This window comes from Poeciliopsis prolifica, unplaced genomic scaffold, assembly GCF_027474105.1.
Source record: "Poeciliopsis prolifica strain line A6 unplaced genomic scaffold, Auburn_PproV2 SCAFFOLD059, whole genome shotgun sequence".
Lineage (NCBI taxonomy): Eukaryota > Metazoa > Chordata > Actinopteri > Cyprinodontiformes > Poeciliidae > Poeciliopsis > Poeciliopsis prolifica.
Genome location: NW_026562434.1, coordinates 756,914 through 770,414, shown reverse-complemented (window position 1 = coordinate 770,414; position 13,501 = coordinate 756,914). Strand labels below are relative to the sequence as shown.

General features: G+C 41.8%; 1 pseudogene; it reads left to right on the top strand.

Moving 5' to 3' along the window:
• Positions 1–12,605: 12,605 nt before the first annotated feature.
• On the top strand, positions 12,606–13,105 carry LOC129379572 (protein unc-13 homolog B-like; annotated as a pseudogene).
• The last annotated feature ends 396 nt before the right edge of the window (positions 13,106–13,501 follow it).

Sequence of the window (13,501 nt, the reverse complement as noted above, 5' to 3'; positions counted from 1 at the left end):
GTAGTTCAGTTCTTCAAGGTCAGAGTCCCAACTATAGAATAAAGTTTTGAAAAATATGACCTATTCTTCAATAAGTCCAAGAATTGTTGACTGGAAAGTAACACAAACATTTGATGATTTCTTAAACATTGGGGTTTCCGTAAAAAAGAAACGACTTCCTTCTGCATGGATATAAAACTATAAAATTAAACAGTTCAGAACAAATGCAAATATCATGTAAAATAAAATTGTTCTTTCAAATCAACAAAAAACATTGTTGACTGGAAACAGAAGGCTTGTATGAATAACATATTTTCCTCCTGTCTCCTCAGACTGAGTGACTGTAACCTCTCAGAGAGAAGCTGTAAAGCTCTGTCCTCAGTTCTCAGCTCCAGTCCTCCAGTCTCAGAGAACTGGACCTGAGTAACAACAACCTGCAGGATTCAGGAGTGAAGCTTCTCTCTGCTGGACTGAAGAGTCCAAACTGCAACCTGGAAACTCTCAGGTAACTCTGGGCCATCCGTCCATCCATCCATCCATCCATCCATCCATCCATCCATCCATCCATCCATCCATCCATCCATCCATCCATCCATCCATCCATCCATCCATCCATCCATCCATCCATCCATCCATTCATCCATCCATCCATCCATCCATCCATCCATCCATCCATCCATCCATCAGTTCAGATCTTGGTCTTTACCTCAATGTTCTCATTTTCTCATCATGTGATGAATTGTGTGTCTGCAGCTTATCAGGCTGTTTATGCTCCAACCTGTTAATCAGCCCAGGTCTTTTGTTCCAGCATTCACCCTCACAGTATTTATTCTCTTCTCCTGCTCACACTTATTGCTGTTCCCTTCTCTTAAATCCCATCATATCCTGGTTACTTGCCTTTTGATATTCTGCTTATTTTTGCTCCTGGTTCCTGTTTTTGGTCTGCTCTGGCTCCTTGTGATTTCTGTGTGTTTTCAGGTTTCAAAACATTCAATATGATCCAGACTCCCAGCTTCTGTTTGCATTGTCCTCTCTGCTCTTGATCTGACTCTGACTTTAAATTCAGGTTGATGATTGAAATGAAATTTCAACCGGATCAGCAGAACCTCCTCAGCTGATCCTGGTTTTAACCAGAGACTGTCCTCACTCTGCTCACACTAACATCATGATCAATGATTATATAGGAGCTTTAGGAATAATCTGCATTAGAACAATGTGTGTTTCAGCTGCAGTAGTGTGGTGATGTTAAGGATTATAGTTTAGTTTAATTTTATGTTTATTTTCTGTTTGATCAGATACTGCAAAATAAGGAAACCAGCTTTTCTTTTCTCTGGGCTCATTTCATCATGGAGATTTTATCAACCTGCCTCTGATTTTACAGCAAACCTTCTGCTACTCAGAAAGAAGACACTACAAACCAGGTGTGCCGTCAAATAATCACTTATGCAACACTTTTCACACATTGAGTTTGAACTTTGAGTTGTTCAGGTAAAAGTCCAGATCTGTTGTCTCTGTACAGGTGTATTAGTCTGAGTCTACCGTGGCTCTATTAGGTCTCAGTTTGGTGTTCAGACACTCTTCAACTTTTTGAACCGTATGAAGAAACTGTAAGTTTGCTTGGTTTCCTTCTTGAACTTTGTCTACTGGAACCTTTTTATATGTTTCTGATGTTTGGAGAAGAAGCATCACTTCTGACTTCCACTCAGTTTGATCTCTCTTCTGTTTGAAGGTTAATTTACACTATTTGATTACTAATGAACAAGAATCAAACAACATGATGAGCAGCTGGTGTTTCTGTTTTCTTTTCTGCTTCATGTTTTTACCTCCATGAGTCAAACTGTTAAAGTCAGGAACAAAAGTTTCTTGTTGCATCCTTTCAAAATAAATAAATATTATGTATTATTTTTACTAAATATTATTGTTGAAATGTGTTCAAGTGATTATAATAGTTTTATGCAGAAAATAATCCACTTGTAGAGTTTAATCATTAACTAATTAAAATACTTCCTGTTGTTCAGGTTGAATCAGTGAATGTAAATGTTGCTCCATGTCTCCATGTAGTGGACTGATAGTAGAAGTGCAGCAGCTGATGGCAGCTTCCTCTGCCTCTCTGCTGTCTGACTGCATTCACCTGACACTGATATGAAGCAGAGAAGAAGAGCCAATCAGAGGAGAGCAGCTGATCTTTTTCCAGCACTAATGATGTAAAGGATGATCAGAGTTGATGTGCAGATGAATGATGTGTTTCCTCTGCAGGTGAAGCTAGAAAGTGTGTGTGAGCTGATGTGGATTCAGCAGCATGGATCAGTGTGAGGACAGAGAGGAGGGAGTCCCTCCCTCTAAAACCACTCTGTGTGGGGAAGATGAGAGCCAGAGCAAAGGTCAGAGGTGAGTTCACCATCTCTAACTGTCCACAGCCCTTTTCACACAGCGTTCACAATATCAGGCCAGAACAGACGTGGTGATGAAGCTGCTGCTGCTTCTCTTTGCTGATTAAGTTTTAATCATCATGTTTCTGTCAGGATCCATCAGAGATCAGAACCAGAACCAGAACCAGAACCCAGCTGTGTGTCCTTTAAGAGTGACAGGTCAAAGGGTAAACTCATTCTCTTTAAATCTCCTGGATCTCCACCATCAGAGAGGTGAGATGTTTCTAACTGCTGTAACTGTGGAAACTGAACCAGTATGAATATCCCAGTTTTTATTTATTCTGCTGACAGTGTGGAGTGATTAAAGTGCAATATCAACTTTTTTACATAATCTGAGTGATTCTAGTGTTACTGTAATCCATTTTCCTCTTTCTTACTCCTTTGTATTGTGATGATGTGATGCTCTGTTTTACTGCTTCAAGTATTTTTAGTGTGAAATTCCTGGTGATTTCCTCAGTGAAAACTGCTGGATGAATATTTCCTGACTTCCTAATTGTTCCTGGTTCCTCCACAGAGTGGACCAGCAGAGCTCAGAGGTTCCAGTAGTTCATCTGTCCAGCACCATCAAACACAGCTGGACTCCATATTTATGGTCTGTATATATACAACTACTTTTCTATGGGTTCTGTTCACAGTTATCTCCATGCTGCAATTTGTAGTCCAGAGGACTGTCAGTCTGTCCAACATCCATCTGGTGTTTGGCTCCATGATTTCACTCTGATGTTTCCTTCATCTACTATTCTGTTCCAGCTGCTGGAGGACAACATTGTTACTTTTATGAAGAAAGAACTGAAGAAGATCCAGAAAGTTCTGAGTCCAGATTACGCAGAATATTCTGAGAGTCAGAGAGATGATGAGGTGTTGGAAGGTGAGGATGAAGAGCAGAGGAGGAGCAGCAGAGAGGCAGTGATGAAGATCACATTGAACTTCCTAAAAAAAATGAATCAGGAGGAGCTGGCAGATCGCCTACAGTGCAGTAAGAGGATTTGTACAAAGATTTAACCTGATGGATAAATCATAAATTTATTGATGTCTGAAAAGATGGAATAACATTCAATCCAGTCATCTTCATCTTTGTTTCATTATTGATTTTACTTTTTGTGTTAATTTAGGACATCTTGCTGCAGTTTGTCAACATCAACTTAAATCTGGTCTGAAGAAGAAGTTCCAGTCTGTGTTTGAGGGAATTGCTAAAGCAGGAAGTCCAACCCTTCTGAACCAGATCTACACAGAGCTCTACATCACAGAGGGAGGGACTGGAGAGGTCAATGATGAACATGAGGTCAGACAGATTGAAACAGCATCCAGGAAACCACACAGACCAGAAACAACAATCAGACAAGAAGACGTCTTTAAAGTCCCACCTGGAAGAGATCAACCAATTAGAACAGTGATGACAAAGGGAGTGGCTGGCATTGGGAAAACAGTCCTAACACAGAAGTTCACTCTGGACTGGGCTGAAGACAAAGCCCACCAGAACATCCAGTTCATATTTCCATTCACCTTCAGAGAGCTGATGTGCTGAAAGAGAAAAAGTTCAGCTTGGTGGAACTTGTTCATCACTTCTTTAGTGAAACCAAAAAATCTGCAGCTTTGAACACTTCCAGGTTCTGTTCATCTTTGATGGCTTGGATGAGAGTCGACTTCCACTGGACTTCCACAACAAGGAGATCCTGACTGATGCTACAGAGTCCACCTCAGTGGATGTTCTGCTGACAAACCTCATCAGGGGGAAACTGCTTCCCTCTGCTCTCCTCTGGATAACCACACGACCTGCAGCAGCCAATCAGATCCCTCCTCAGTGTGTTGGCATGGTAACAGAGGTCAGAGGGTTCAATGACCCTCAGAAGGAGGAGTACTTCAGGAAGAGATTCAGAGATGAGAAACAGGCCAGCAGGATCATCTCCCACATGAAGACATCACGAAGCCTCCACATCATGTGCCACATCCCAGTCTTCTGCTGGATCACTGCTACAGTTCTGGAGGATGTGTTGGAGACCAGAGAGGGAGGAGAGCTGCCCAGAACCCTGACTGAGATGTACATCCACTTCCTGGTGGTTCAGACCAAAGTGAAGAAGGTCAAGTATGATGGAGGAGCTGAAACAGATCCACACTGGAGTCCAGAGAGCAGGAAGATGATTGAGTCTCTGGGAAAACTGGCTTTTGATCAGCTGCAGAAAGGAAACATGATCTTCTATGAATCAGACCTGACAGAGTGTGGCATCGATATCAGAGCAGCCTCAGTGTACTCAGGAGTGTTCACACAGATCTTTAAAGAGGAGAGAGGTCTGTACCAGGACAAGGTGTTCTGCTTCGTCCATCTGAGTGTTCAGGAGTTTCTGGCTGCTCTTCATGTTCATCTGACCTTCATCAACTCTGGTTCTGACATGATCAAAGAAATACAAAGATCTAATACATCTTCATTACTTAATACATCTGATCTACAATCTCTCCATCAGAGAGCTGTTGACCAGGCCTTACAGAGTCCAAATGGACACCTGGACTTGTTCCTCCGCTTCCTCCTGGGACTTTCACTGCAGACCAATCAGAGACTCCTACAAGGTCTGCTGACACAGACAGGAAGTAGATCACAGACCAATCAGGAAACAGTTCAGTACATCAAGGAGAAGATCAATGAGAATGTGTCTGCAGAGAAAAGCATCAATCTGTTCCACTGTCTGAATGAACTGAATGATCGTTCTCTAGTGGAGGAGATCCAACAGTCTCTGAGTTCAGGAAGTCTCTCCACAGATAAACTGTCTCCTGCTCAGTGGTCAGCTCTGGGTTTCATCTTAGTGTCATCAGGAAAAGATCTGGATGTGTTTGACCTGAAGAAATACTCTGCTTCAGAGGAGGTTCTTCTGAGGCTGCTGCCAGTGGTTAAAGCCTCCAACAAAGCTCTGTAAGGACACACATTGTTAATGCAGTTATCTTTGATAGAAATATACTAATGATGAGGTAAATATATATGTTAATTTTTCAGCTTATATATTGTTGCATTGTCTCCTCAAAGTTTCTCACTGGGGGTAATGTGTGAAGGAGACACAGACTCCCATCAGCAGCTGACATAGTGATACATATTAAAGCAGCAAAACTCGTCCTCTTTATGTTAAAATTTAAATTGTATTCATTTTGTTAATTGTGGAATTTTATCATTCTCTTTCCAGACTTCTTGTTTCCTGTAGTTATAAACTTTAAGGATGGAGGACTAACTATAAAATGAACCATTTCGCAACAAAAGGCATCATAAACGTGTAAAATAAGATTGATCCTTCTCTGTCCAAGAAAAACCGTGAAAATATAAATTTTTGTAGAATTGTATAATAACATTTTTCCTCCCTGTCTCCTCAGACTGAGTGTCTGTAACCTCTCAGAGAGAAGCTGTGAAGCTCTGTCCTCAGTTCTCAGCTCCCAGTCCTCCAGTCTCAGAGAACTGGACCTGAGTAACAACAACCTGCAGGATTCAGGAGTGAAGCTTCTTTCTGCTGGACTGAAGAGTCCAAACTGCAACCTGGAAACTCTCAGGTAACTCTGGGCCATCCATCCATCCATCCGTCCGTCCGTCCGTCCGTCCGTCCATCCATCCATCCATCCATCCATCCATCAGTTCAGACCTTGGTTTCTACCTCAATGTTGTCATTTTCTCATCATGTGATGAATTGTGTGTCTGCAGCTTATCAGGCTGTTTGGTCTCAGAGGAAGGCTGTGCTTCTCTGGCCTCAGCTCTGACCTCCAACCCCTCCCATCTGAAAGAGTTGGACCTGAGCTACAATCATCCAGGAGACTCAGGAGTGAAGCTGCTGTCGGCTGGACTGAAGGATCCACACTGGAGACTGGAAGCTCTCAGGTATGGAGGAACCTGCTGCAGGAGCAGAGAAGGTCTGATAGAGGAGGAAGAGGGAGAAATGTCTTTAGTCAGTCTGCTGGGAAACATTTAGTTTGAAGCTGGTATACAGTCATATCATTTATAAATGAATGGATAACATTTTGAACCCCATTTTATCTCTTATTACAGTTTAATAACTCAAATTATCTCTGGTCATTTTGGTTGTGTAACTTTTTAAACAGCAGCTCATTTAAACTATAAGAATCTTCCACATGGTTCTGAATGAACCTGGGAAACCAACCCATCTACTGAACCACAATAACATGGTATTCAGAGCAGCAGGGGGCCAAATATAGCTCCATGTGGAACCAAGAGGTTGGAGAGAGAAAATCAGTTGAAACTGTTTCCTATCAGAGTTCAGTTTGTCTCTCTGTCTTCACAAACCAGGAGCATCATGGGCTGGGCGGGGCTTCCACTGATGATCTACTGAGGAAATACAAGAAGCTGATTGGCTGATTTAAAAATAAGTTAAAAATATGCAGATTAATATCATATAAAAGATATGATATGTAATTGTAGAGACACAGCTGGGAAACAATTTGGACTTTAAAAGAATATTTCATGGAGATCTAGACCAATCAGCCCAAATGAGGAAAGATCAGAAAATGGTCAGATGGATGTGGAAAAGTTCTCAAAAAGTGAAACAAAGATTCACAACTTTCAGGACTTAATGAAACCAAAAATACACAAAACATGAAGCAAACTGTTTGAGGCAGAGTTTAGCATTTTTATTTGTATGGTAGTTTGTCCTCAACTAGGTGGCGCTAGAGTCAGGAGGAGCAGCCTGGAGAAAAGGCTGTTCCTCCCTGATCTGTTTCCAAGCAGTCAGAGTGTAGAAGTTGAGAGCTGGAGAAGTTTCCTCCTGTTGCTGCAGCAGCAGAGATGTTCTGCTTCATGGACTAAATCAGGTTGGAAAGAGGAGAGATCTTTACTGAGCTGCTGGATAAAAGCTGCTGAAACATTTCAACTCTTTCTGGAAACTAATGAGACAGAAAAACAATGGATGTTTTTACCATCCAGACCTTTGGAACCAGTTCAGCTCAATAATTCAGTTGTATCTGTGGAAGATGAACAGATTTGATGTGAAATGATGAAATTCTTCATTTCTATCTGATGTTCCAGCAGATCAGTAGAAAATGGAGCTGCAGCTCTCAGACATTTCATGTTTTCTATCAATGAATCCACTGATTAAAGCAGGAATCTCATCTCCATATTCTCCTCCAGAGGTTCCCAAGGTTTGTTCCTGGAAGTTGTTGCTGGTTCCTCCAATCCAGGCTCCGCCCCCTTTAGAGGAAATCTGTCCATATATGGCGCTAAGAGTCACCTTGATGCTGCAAAGCTTTGTTCAGGGATGAGATGTCAGGATGTTGGTGTCAGTCTGTTCCAGGCTTTAGTTGTTCTCCTCATGAGGAGCTGAAGTTTCTGACAGGAACGTGGAGCTGAACAGGAGAAGAACTTGAAGCTTCTTCTTGGCCTCTGATTGCAACAGCAGGACAATCCAACATTTTAGTCTGACTTCATCTGGAAATATTTCTTGACCCTCAATCAGTGTGAAGGCAGGCCAGCTCCTCATCAGAGCTGAGATCTTCTCTGTCCTCCATGCTGGAAATGTAGAAGTCCAGCAGCTCCTGGTCAGTGACATCAGAGCGTGACATCATCAGTAGAGTGATGATGTCATTTTCTCTCAGAGCAGCTTGGAAATCTGAGAGGAAAGATGCAAACAAAGACTCTCTGGACTGTTGGATCTGCTGGTTCTGGTTCCAGATGCTCCTTGGACACTTTCACAAGCCATTACTGCAGCTGCTGGATTCAGGATGCTGCTTCTTCTTCTTGGGCTCATTGTAAATGTGTGCAGCACCACCAGGTGGTGCTGGTTGGTAGAGGAAGTGCTGAAAGGTTGGAGGTGTTTGTCAGAGGTGTGTGATGATAGAAGCCTCTCCCTGGTTTGTGAATCTGAGCTCAGAGATCAAATCTTTGATTCTTGTTGAATCTTTGTTGAATGTGATGCAGCTTCTCCTTTTTAATGTTTGTATTTCTGGATATTACAGTGAGGCCACAGCAGGTTTTCAGCAGCAGGGCTGTTTAGTGTTTCATTCCTTCATCTGTGTGTGGGAGTGTGGATGGATCAGGTATCCAGGTGTTGATCAGAGTTTAGATTGATTGTATTTTAATGCTGATTATTAATCAGGTGGAGCTTCCAGAAATGTTTCCTTAGTTTCCTGATGTCCTTTTAGGCTTCAGTGAGTTTCTTCAGGTTGTTACTGAGGGATTCCTTTCTCCTCTCTGTTGGAGCTTTTCCTGTGTTTGGAGAAATGAGTTGTGCTGCAGCAGCACCAACTGTCCTTCCTACATCCACTGCAGTTTGCAATCCAGATGTTGGACTGTTCCTGTCTCAGTGGAGGACAAAAACTACACTTGGCTGCAGCATGCGGAAAGGGGCGGGGACGGACCATTGTCAGTCTCAGACCTTTACACATTTATATGTACATGCATGTACATAATTCTTTTTTATATCTTTGCATGATTTCCAGCTGAGGAGTTTCAGCTTAAGAGAGATTCAGCAGCTGAGATTAAGCCGTGTGTAGTGAGTCCGTCTCTTCTTAAAGACATTCCCACTTCTTCCTCACATCGTTGCCTTTATGAAACCTTCTAAACAAAGGCTGGCGCTATCTTCATTTTTATAGAGAGAAAGAATTATATACAGATAATTGTATTTATACCAGTGTAAAGCTGTGAATGTCATATGATAATAATATATTTATTATGATGTTTGATTAATATTTTCTGACACCAAACACTACCTTCAAAATAAATATTACAAAATAATGTAAACTTTTTAAGATTTCCAAAATCTCAGTTAGTCTTCATAGGTACTACACCAAGTGCTATAGCTAATATTAGCTGGCATATTGCTGGTGGACATAAATGCAGTATGGTAATATTATATTGACACAATATAAACAATATTATGTCCATCTCACTTTTGAAAAGTTATCCCCCAAACCCTGACTGTCATGTTGGGTTCAATGTTTCTAGCCCTCATGCAGATCACAACACAGGAGAGATAGTTAAAGTGAAAGTGAATTTATTGACAACAGAACAAGTGGAGATTGTGAGGGTTCGGGTCTGGTCTAGGAAAGGAATGGGCTCACGAGCGGCAAACAGCATGGGAACCTCTAAAGTAGGGGTCACCAACCCGGTGCCCGCGGAGCCACTTCTAAAAATAGACATTATCATTAGGGAGCACTGCCAAAAAATAATGTAATTAAATGTTTTTACATTGAAGTAATGACGTTTGTTTTCTATTTAGAGTTCAAAAGAGGGAAATGATAAAAACATTTCAAATAAATTGCTTTACGTATAAAACTCTTTCCTGCTGGTAAAGTTCAGAACTGAGCGCCTGCAGGAAACTATCGGAGCGCAGCAGCGCCTGCAGCTGCACTCTGCATACCTTGACATTTTCCTTTAAGTAAGAAAGAAAAGAATAACTTCTGGAAATTTTATTATTTAACCCTATTTACTATTAACAAAATTGTGAAGAAAAAACTAAAGAAATTGTGCCAAAACATCTTATCGCAACATGTTTTTTATGATCTTCTTATTAAACCCCCACCTCCAGACATCTAATCTCACTGTTTGTGAATGTTTTCTCTAAGCCGGAGTCGTCCACTCATATCAGAGATGCCTGGTCCAAAGATTTGGGAGTTACAATTCCCACTGCGCTATGGGACCGTGAGCTGTTGGGGATAAAAAACTGCTCCATTAATGCCAAATTGCAACTAATCCAGTTTAAAGTGGTGCATCGTCTGCACTACTCTAAAGCGAGATTGAATAAAATATTCCCAAGTCATTCAAGTGCATGTGACAGATGTGGACACCCTAAGGCTACTCTTGGACATCAATTTTTTAACCACCTTTTGGTCTGACATATTCTGTCTCTACCAAACTGCGTACAAACAACAGATTCCTTTGGACTGTCTTGTTGCTCTGTTTGGGGTATCTGACTCCTGCTCTGCTCTGCCCTTGTCTACTCGAGAGGCTCTCGCTTTTGGGATGGTTGTGGCTAAACGTGTCATTCTTACAGAGTGGAAGTCTGCCTCACCTCCCTCCTTTAAATGTTGGCTGAATAGCATGGCTTCTTGTTTACACCTTGAAAAAATACGCTACACTCTCGATAATAATGTACCCAGATATGCTTTGACATGGGGGCCATTCCTTGAACATTTGATTAATACCACTGGACACGGTTAGTGGCAGGCTAACGTCTGCTCTGTGACAGTGGGTGGGCCTCCCGGTTGGTGCACAAGTGACTTAATGCACCCTGATGCATTCATTTCCAGCAGTCTGCGAAGGAGCTGAATATTTTATTTAGTTCTTACTTGTTTCATTTGTTCATATTAACCCTCCTTTTATTATTTATTTACTTTTTTTTTTCTTTTCCGTTTCCCCCATCTATCTATTTGCTGTTTTATCTTCTATCCTTAATAACCTGGGGTGGGTTGGGTTGGGGTATCACTGTTTGCGTTGTCTATTTTCTGGATACATAGAGGACAGTCGCGATCTGGAATCTATTTGTAACTGCGATCTGTTTTGGACTCACTTACTGATGATGACAATATAGAAGATCCCAATTCCAACGTCAACCTACGCCAACTGGTCATCACGGTCTGATCGACGATCCGGATTTCATTGTATTTTGATAACTGTCCTGCAGTTTTGTTCATTTGTTGATAACAATAAATATATTAGAAAAAAAAACATCTTATTGTAGCGCACATCGCAACACCTGAACCTGGGAATCAACACCGTCCTCTTTTAGTTTAGGCTTGTGCTGATTTTTGCGCATTGGAGAGGTGCTTGTGCTCTTGCAGGTCAGGTGCAGTGATAGTTTTGTGTCGGACCTTTATTTTTTCGACAGTGTCAGCCAGCGGGACCCGTCAGCTGTCGGTTCGCAAAACCACGAGAAAAGTGAATAAACCGGCGACCCGCCAGAACCGCGCTGACTGTCAAAGCTCAGGCTGAACGTAGAACAGCAGGAGGTTCAAACCCAACTGGTTCATTTTTAGCTTACAGAAAAACACAAAGCCGTTAAATTAATAAAAGCAAACTGACCAATAAGACTGAGGCTTTGGGTTCCCCACCTCAACCCTCAGACTGACAGCTGTGTGTGTTTAATATGTTTTGACACAAAAGATATTTTATTTTCCACAATTTTGCTAATAGAACAGATGGTTAGATAATAAAACAATAACTCTTTTTTTTTTTATTTAAAGGAAAATTTCAAGGTACTCAGTGCTGTACAGCTGCAGGTGTTACTGCAACAATCCATCAGTTTGCTTTGGTTTATTTCAGTCACTTGTTTCCAGTTTAGAATCACAGAGAAAAACTGCAAAAGGAATTAAACTTAAAACTCTGTGAGCTAAAAACTTCTAATCACATAATAGCAATTAACTATAGCTGCCATAGTAAATTATTACTGATAACTATTGTGAGTGGTCCTGACATTAATATGATCAGGCAGTATTATCATATATATATATATATACATATATATATAAAGACTGTATTAAACAAGTAGCCCTTCGTGTTGCTCTGTACCTGTGAAGTAGCTCCCAGTCTAAAAAGGTTGGTGACCCCTGCTCTAAAACATGTACGACAGGGTGCTTTGTAGACTAGGGTTGGGTAGGGTCAGGTAGGACTGGTGTCGATAGCTGGTGGTGTCGATAGGTGTTGTTGATAGCCGGTGTTCTCATTCAATGACAGGGCTGCTACAGGACAAATTGAATGCTGGGCTTTCCAGATCAGATGTAATAGCTGTCTTACACTATCAGAGGAAATTCTGCCATTGATGAAGCCTGCTTGGTCTGCTTTGTATGATAATATTTTGTGAATAATGTTGCATCGGAGCTCAATAAGCTTACTGCCTGTACGTTGAGCATTCAAAAGGCTCTTTCCCTTTTCTCAGAATGAAGTAATTAACAATTCCTTCATTGATGTGGGGAGTTGATGAGATTCAATAGCTGAATAAAAAGTTTTTGATATTTCTGTGCCCAGTTTGATATACATTTTAGCACATTAGCAGCTTAATGGAAGTGTCCCTTCTACTGCAGATGTCAAACTTTATACAACTGACAGTCTGGAAAACAGCAAAAGTACATTAGTGCTTTAGAATTTAACTTGAAAACTGATTTAGGGGAATCAAAATAGCACAAAAATTTGCTCAGCTATTAGCACATTAGCAGATTAGCAATAGTGTAATCTACCACTGCAGATGTGGACCTCAAATCAAAGTAAAATGTTTTGATTTAAAATGGAAAATTAGATCAGCAAAAGCTAGGTGTACGAATGTTTTTAAAGTTTCAGAAAAAGCACAAAATCAGGAATTAGCTCTGCAATTAGCGCCCTAGCCCATGTGCTCCCACTCCTGTGTTCTGCTCTCGCTCTGCAGCGTTCTGGGTGTTCAGGACGGGTTCGAGTGCTACGAGGTTCAAGCCTGCGTCAAGGACTACTGCTTCGGCCGCGCCGGGTGGTGGGCCTGGCCGTGGTGCAGCTGAGGGACATCATGGAGAGGGGCAACTGCGCCTGCTGGTGCCCCCTGGGTCAGCGCATCTCCATGGACGACACGGGCCTGACCGCCATGCGGATCCTCTCCCAGCGCTCCAACGACGACGTCGCCAAGGAGTTCGTCCGGCTCAAGTCCGAGACCCGATCAGCAGAGGAGGGAAGATGAGGCTCTGCTTGATGCAGTGGCACTGCTTTGACCTCTGACCTGTCTTGGCTGCTGTGTAAAACCTCACCAGCTTCCAGTGTTCTTCAACTTCATTTTTTTAAGTCTCGTCCGCCTCTACTAAGGAGACAGAACCCATCCAGAACCTGTCAAAGGGCCGAATAAGAACCCACCCGCCCCGAGTGTTCTTGTGCAATAAATCCAACCCACCCCTCCCAAAGTGTGGCCAAGTGGTTCAAGCCTTACACTCTGCAAGCTGTGAATGTGTGTTCATGTAAAAGGAAAGAAATCCCTGTTTTTAATGAACACAAGTCAAATATTTCACTTCACTTAGCAAAGAAAAACTACAAATCACAATTTGTTTTCTAACAGTTTGAGCAGGAAAATGCCTTGTCATGCAGAAACGATGCTAATCCTCGTTTTCACATGAAAAATGTTTGAATTTAACTCATCACTTCATTTCATCCTCTATTGGTAGTA